The 7,545-nt window shown below is 34.6% G+C and overlaps 1 long non-coding RNA gene across 1 annotated transcript; it reads right to left on the bottom strand.

Moving 5' to 3' along the window:
• Nucleotides 1-2,934: 2,934 nt before the first annotated feature.
• Nucleotides 2,935-3,917, bottom strand: LOC142173029 (uncharacterized). The gene is made up of 2 exons (XR_012702460.1): nucleotides 3,323-3,917; nucleotides 2,935-3,111 (listed from the first exon to the last, which is right to left on the bottom strand). It is a non-coding gene; the product is annotated as an uncharacterized LOC142173029 (long non-coding RNA).
• Nucleotides 3,918-7,545: the final 3,628 nt, after the last annotated feature.

The raw sequence follows: 7,545 nt of genomic DNA, 5'->3' as shown, positions 1-7,545 counted from the left end.
TACGACTATAATAAATGTGAATTACTAAAATACTGTAACCAACAGTAATAATAAGAGAAACAAGAACATCGAGATTTTTACGTGAAAAACACTTCTAAAAAAGGGGAAAAATCATGGCCCGAGAGGAGCAACTGATTTCACTATAGCAAGGATTTTACAATTTGTGGTACTGAGTAAAATACTCTAAGACCACTAAACACTTAAAAGAAATAACCTTTTTTTTAATGTTTTCACCTCACTACAATACCGCTCAAACTCTCTATATTTTTTCTTACAGAGTATTTTGGTATTTGGCCTCTTACTCTGTAAATAACTCTCTTTCTCTTTGTTTTGGTGTGTCTTACAATGAAGGTAGATGCATCTATTTATAATTGAAGAATGTTCATATTGATGTATGCAATGGCATCAATATTTACTTCAAAAATCTTCTTAAATCTTTTCTAGTACTAATTGGTTGGCTTTAAGTTTTCAAAAGCAAAAGAAACCTTTTATTCTTTCACATATGGGATGGACCCAACAATCATTTCGTAGTAGCAAAAAAGGCAGATTGTTTTCCTAAAACATAGATAATGGACATATTCGGGAAACAATATGAAAAGCATTAGATTAGGAAAAATAACTAAAATAACTAAAATAACAACTTTCCCTCTATCATAAATATATCAAAAAGGAAAAATATTAACTTTTTATCAGAAACTCACATTGGCATGTGCACAATCTTGATTATCAGATAATAATTTGTTCATTAGCAACATAGTAGAATCCTAACTAGGTGTTTCTCAGCAAAAAGATTCAAGTAAAATCTCATTCACAAGCAACAGCAGCTCCCTTTTGAGCATATTTCTGAGATATATAATAAAGAACAGGAAAGGTTTTTGCTTCTGCCTCGAACTCTTAAACAGCAAGTAGCATTTACTGCAAATACACCTGGAATAATGAAAAGGCAAGGCAACAAGTCTCTAAATTTTTGGTTCTTTTCCCCATTTCCATATTTGATGTGTATGTTCTAATAATAAATGGAGAAACGAAACGGCAGAATCAGTAATTTTGTGCTTTCCGCCTTCTGTTCTCCATTATTAGTCACATTTGGTTCAGTCATGGCTTTTGTTTAACATCAAACACCTCCTATGCATAATTCAGATAGTTGATAGAACTTGATCGTTGGCCAGACAATCAAGCAATTAATTATAGAATTGAAGAAATAATCATATATTAGTGAATTATAATCAAGGAGAAGTTAGCGTCTAACAACAATATTCATGGCTAAATCACAACTCCGAAACTAATGAGTCATAGCCACTCATGATAGTACTAAACAATTTTAAAAGTGTTTGAATGATTGAAAATACTAAGAATGAAGGAAAACTAATAATCCTTGCTCCCTAGTGTTCCGTGCGTGTATTCTACTCTCAAAGTTGCGTCTCTCCCTCCAAATTAGTGTTAGAACTCCTTTTATACGAGTTGAGGTAATGTAGGGCCGTCAAAACCAAGTCACGGGCAGGCGCGTTGCGCTGGCCTGGGGCACTAACCCGGGAAGTTTTTCTATTGCTTCTCTTTTTGCCCCAACTTCTCTTTCGTTCCAAATCGCGTACAGTCGACTCCTACACATAACAACATCACAATTTAGCATAAATCATCACAATACATATACAATTACATAAAATTCGAGTAAAATATGAGGCGATATGCATATAAATATAAATACTTTAAGCCAAATATACCACTCATCTACCACCGCATTTTGGACGGGGTAGTAGCAAAAAACCAGATAAATAATGGATGTATACCGGAAACAATAGAAGAATCAATAAATTAAGAATTACCCCTAGGTTGGAAGAGATTGGAGTTCTTGCAAACTGTGGCTCAGAATAACGAGTCTGAGACTGGACCTGCACCTACAGAAACATAAATGAGACAACATCTCGCGACATTAAGGCATACTGCACGAAACTACAGATTAAGCAAAGAAACATTTTTTGTAAATTGAAAAATGGAGAAGAACAGCATTTCCTATTTTTTCCTTCTGTGGGTATACACAGTGTTGTAAGTGGGTGTGTTCCTATCATCAAAAACCAGAAAGGAAAATATAACCTTTTAAAGAGATACTCACATCGGCATCTACACGACCTCGATTGGTATCTTCACCAAACAGAAGAGGAAATTCTTGTTTGATTTCAAGAATATCATCGGAAATGTCAACCACCTAGAGAGAAACAATCAACCAAATGAAAAACAATAAAGAAGAAACAAATTAGTGGCATCATAAATCATAAACCAAATGAAAAACAATAATCATATATTTTCTTTTTTTGGGGGAGGGGGGTTAACACAACCCTTATTATTCTCACTCATTCCTCAGAAGGTAAGTATATATTTTCATGACGGTTGCATCAGTATTAGTCTTGTATGTTTGTATTTTCTTATCCGTAAATTTCTTTTACTATTTGTTGGTTCGTTTGCTTCGATTATTCTATCTCTTTATCACCTATCTTGTTGTTGTTATTAACTGTTATTTGTGCTTCTTTTCAATTTTTTCCTTGAGTCGGGATCTATCGAAACAACTTCTCTACCTTCACAAGGTAGGGTTAAGGTCTGCGAACACTCTATCCTCCTGAGACCTCTTTATGTGGAATTATACTGGATTTATTGTTGTTGTACTCCTTAGTGTCCGAGGCGTGCTTAAATGGGCGACATGTGGAAAGTGAGAATTCATATAATCGATCCAAAATTTCTTGAAACTAGAACATAGGTGTTGTTTTCTACTGAGTAGCAGGGGGGTCGGTAGGGACGGGGGACCTAAAGAGAAAAGGAAATTTGAACACCCAATAACATGCACAACGTTAGAGCGGATACTAGAACAAATGACAAAATGGAACAGAAGAAGCACAAGATAGTCTACAATGATAAAAGGATAGACAAGACACAAATCATACAGGAAGTTCTTTTATTAAATCTCAACAATGAAAAAAGAAAGGCATTATCAAAGAAAAAGGCATATCCTGATTAACAGATACTCATATGGGTTTATGCATGAGCTCGATCAACATCTTCACCAAACAGTTTATATTCTTCTTGTTTCATTTCAAGAATATCGCCGGAATTGTTAACAACCTAGAAAACATAAGAGAAGAACATGTTAAATTGGATTATGAAAGGATAGTGCAGACACATATTTATCATACTTAAATTGAATCTCAACAAAGAAAGGCATTATCAAGTAAATAAACGTTACAAGCATCAAGAACACATAGTAGACTCCTGTACAAGGGGTTAATCTCCGCAAAAGACTTGACGAATCTCAATCTCAAGATACAGCAGCTACCTTTTGAGCATTTCTGAGATGCATACAATAAAGACAAGGAAAGATTTTGCCTTTGCCTCGAGCTCTTAAACAGCTGGTAGCATTTAAGGGAGTCTTGTCGTAACTCGAAAAGTTGCTGCCATGTTACCACGAGGTCACGGGTTCGAACCATGGAAACAACCTCTTGCAAAAAATGCAGGGTAAGATTGCGTACAATAAACCATTGTGGTCCGGCCCTTCTCCGGACCCTTTCACCTGGAAAACAGACCAAAGAAATTCCTTGGTCTTTTGGCAGCTATTCTGTCTATAGATCAACCTTCTCTCAAAGTGTCTACATTAAACAATTATATAAGCTATTAATTAACCTAAACGTCATGAAGCATATGTACTACTCTACCAGGGGTGGTTGCACCAGTTTTACCATGCCAGGAACAAAGACTAGCATCTTCGACACATAAACATGCCCTAATCTACAATGCGATAACTCGACTTTATTATAAGAAGAAGCATTCATGGCCTGTGGGGAGGACACAAGACCAGAACTCTCAAAGATGTTTGTATACAATACGAAGAACAGAGCTCTGATCAACAGTTTGATCACAGAATATATACCTTCGGTAGATTCAAATGGGCAAGAATCTATATATATTAATATTACCCTTCTCTTAAACCAGGAAAGCTGCTTATATCTTCTACTCCCTGCCCTTCCGGGTAGGGTAAGAACCTGTGGGGTACATCCCATAAATTAAGGACGATAACATTCTTCCTTTGATAAGCAGCCACCTTTCTTTTCTTTCTGCGTTGTCAATATTGTAGGGTATGGGATTTGCAAATCTGCAGAACAAAAATGTCAAATATAATAGGCGTGAGAGAGTGAGGTTCCGCCTATAAAAGGAGAGTTTCGGCTTCTTCATTTCAACACACCAATAAAGAGAGAAAAAAAGAGTGGTTTCATAGACAAGATATACGGAAATAGTCGGTGAGAAAAATAAAGATCGAGCGATATTGTAGTGAGGTGGGAATATCAAAAGAGGATTATTTTTTTTGAGTATTGTAATGGTCTTTGGAGTATTTTACTCGGATCTACAAAGTGTAAAATTTCTTGCTATAATGATATCAGTTACTCGTCTCGGGCCCGTGATTTTTTCCCTTATTCAAAAGGGTTTTTCACGTAAAAATCTTTATGTCATTGTCATTCTTTTATTCTAGTTAATTATATTATCTCGGTGTCACGTTATTATTCCGCTTTTATTACTGTGAATATTATTTCTGTAGGGTGTTTATTCCCAACAGAATTTTTTTTTTTTCCCCAGAACCCACTTGTGAGAATTTACTAGTCAAAAAGTATCTTTGTAATATGTCGGTTCTTTTCTCATTTCCATACTTAAGGTTTATACAAGAACTAGCTATTTATCAATGTGAAAGCTTCTAATAATTAAAGGAGAAATGAAAACGAGAGTCCCCAGTAGTCTACATTGATAAAAAGATAGTTAAGACACATATCATACATGAAGTTTTTAAATTGAATCTCAACAACGAAAGAAAAGACAATATCCTTTTGGCATCTTCACCAAACAGTTGAGATTCAACCACATAGAAAATATGAGAGAAACAAATTAAATTGAACGATGAAAGAAAGGATAGTGCAGACACGCAGACCATATTTAATTGAATATCAACAAAGAAGGAAAGAAAGACTTTATCAAGTAAATAAACGTTACAATCATCAATAACACATCAATAACAACAAATTAAGCCTCAATCCCAAACAAGTTGAGGCCAGTTGGATGAATCCTCACTGACCATGTTACTCCAAACAAGTTGATTATAATTTATACTGATAAATAAATCTCTGAAGGAAGCATCAAGAACACATACATATTCATCAAGAATTACCCCTTGGTTGGGAGATATTTTAGTTGTTGTAAACTCTGAGCTAAGTTGTTCTTGCCGACTACATTCATTCGCTTCCTCGTGTCTAGAGTCGAATTGGTCACAAATTTCTCTGTTTTCTAGAAGAGGGTCCAATGATTTGTCCTCGACGGGAGCAGAGAAGTGTGCCGACTTACTACGCCAGTCATCGGTGTCTGGCTCAAAATTACTAGTGTGAGACTGGACCTGTACCTAAAGAAACATAAATGACACAACTCGTGGCAACAGAAAGTGCATATTGTAAGAAAGTAATAAATCAAAAAGGAATCATTTGCTTGCATTCCCTCTCTTTTTTCCTTGTGGTAGTGCACAGTATGTTGTAGATGAGGGTGTTCCTGCCATCACAAATATTAGAAAGGGAAAATACAACTTTTTTATTGAGATACTCACATTGGTATCTGCACAATCTTTATTAGAATCTTCATCAAATAATTCAGCTTCAACTTCTTGCTTGAGTTCAAGAATATTGTCCCTCAGCTGCAGCAGCTGATCTCCGGTCTAAACAACAACAGCAATAATAATAATAATAAAAGAAGACTAAGACTCAAGAAACATATTGTGCAGGAAGTTTTTAAATTGAAGGCATTATCAAGTAATACACGTTACAAGCATCAAGAAGACATACATATTTAACATAATGTCCAAGTAAAGAGAGTTGAAGATGAAATGTGAAAGCCGGAATGGTGTAATTAAAATTAAGAATTTGACAGCTGATCTTAATAGACTCCAGAATAATTTGTTCAATAGCAACATGGTAGAATCTTATACTAGGTGTTTCTCAGCAAAAAGACTCAAATAAATCTCAATCACAAGAAACAGTAGCTCCCTTTGAGCATTTTTCTGAGATATAATAAAGAAAAGGAAAGGTTTTGCTTCTGCCTCGAATTCTTAAACAGCAAGTAGCAAATTCACCTGGAAAAATATAAAGGCAACAAGTTTCGTTCTTTTCCCATTTTCATATTTAATGTGTATATGCTTCTAATAATAAATGGAGAAATGAAAAGGCAGAATCAGTTGTTTTGTACTTTCTGCCTTCTGTTCTCCATTATTAGTCACATTTGGTTCAGTCATGGCTTTTGTTTAACATCAAACACCTTCTGTGCATAATTTTAGGTGTCTATGTATTCAGCCTTTGTTAATTATATGTTAAATAATATAAGGACAAAAGTGTCATTGTCCATAAGTTGGTTAAGTTGTTAAGTAAGTAGTTACCGAGCTAGTTAAGCTCGTTCTCTATATATGTATCTGTATCCCAGTTCAATAATCAGATCAATGAAATCTCTTTCTCCTTCTCTCATTTCTATTTTCTTTTATAAATTACATCAAACGAATTATGAAATGCGACTTATATGTCACGTTCAAGGAATGCGAATTATAAGTAGCACTGCATTCAAGGAATGCGAATTATAAGTCGTATTCCAGAAATGCGTTATTTCTTCTGAATACACTAAATATTGGACTCAGTTTCGAATAATTTATTGCCTCCTTTTTCATAGTCCTGAACAATCCTAATAAGATAACTTTTGAATTTGAGTTAGGCTTTTTAATTTCTCTTTTTTCCTGAGTTACTCGATAAAAGGTTAAATTTTGGTGCTAGCTCATCGAACTAGCAATTTGTACTATTTTATAGCTTACAAATAAAGTAGAGACAATGGCGAAACTAAGAATTTTTTTAAGGATATTCAAATTTAAAATAAGTGAATAAAAATTTCCGACAAAGGGTGTTCAATATGTGTTATATACCTTTAAAACATAATATTTTATCTATATACACAGTGTAATTTTTCGACGAAGAGTGGTCAGTTGACCACCCTTGTGACCATGTGGCTTCTGCGTAGAAAACATGGAGAGGGAGTTAGCATTATTAATACAGTAATACTACCCACACTCCGTATTTATATGAATGTAATCTTCATTTTGACAGGCAAGAATAGTCTGTATTTTATGTCATAATTGAAAACTAATTTAAGATAAAATCGAAAATAGAGTAACTAGAAACTCTAAACAGTAAGAACTAGAGTGGTATGATTGACTTGTCACATTCAATAATAATTTCTTTTTTCCACTGATATTCGGTATCTGTTTTGTCGCTCGGACTAATCCGGGTTCACGCCGGATACGACTCATTAATATTAAAGCGGAAGCATTTTTTTTATTCCGCGTGTTGATCGAGACTTCTGATTAAGAGGACAAGGGACACTATAGTTAATATGTAAAGGGTTAGAAAGTATGTAATGCCTTTTATATATGGAGTAATTAAGACCTTTTCATAGGTATATCTATACTATATTAAAAGCACGAAAGCCCTTAGC

Source organism: Nicotiana tabacum, chromosome 18 (assembly GCF_000715075.1).
Source record: "Nicotiana tabacum cultivar K326 chromosome 18, ASM71507v2, whole genome shotgun sequence".
In the NCBI taxonomy this organism is placed as follows: domain Eukaryota; kingdom Viridiplantae; phylum Streptophyta; class Magnoliopsida; order Solanales; family Solanaceae; genus Nicotiana; species Nicotiana tabacum.
The sequence above is the reverse complement of the archived record's forward strand: the minus strand, read 5'-3'. Positions and strand labels throughout refer to the sequence as shown.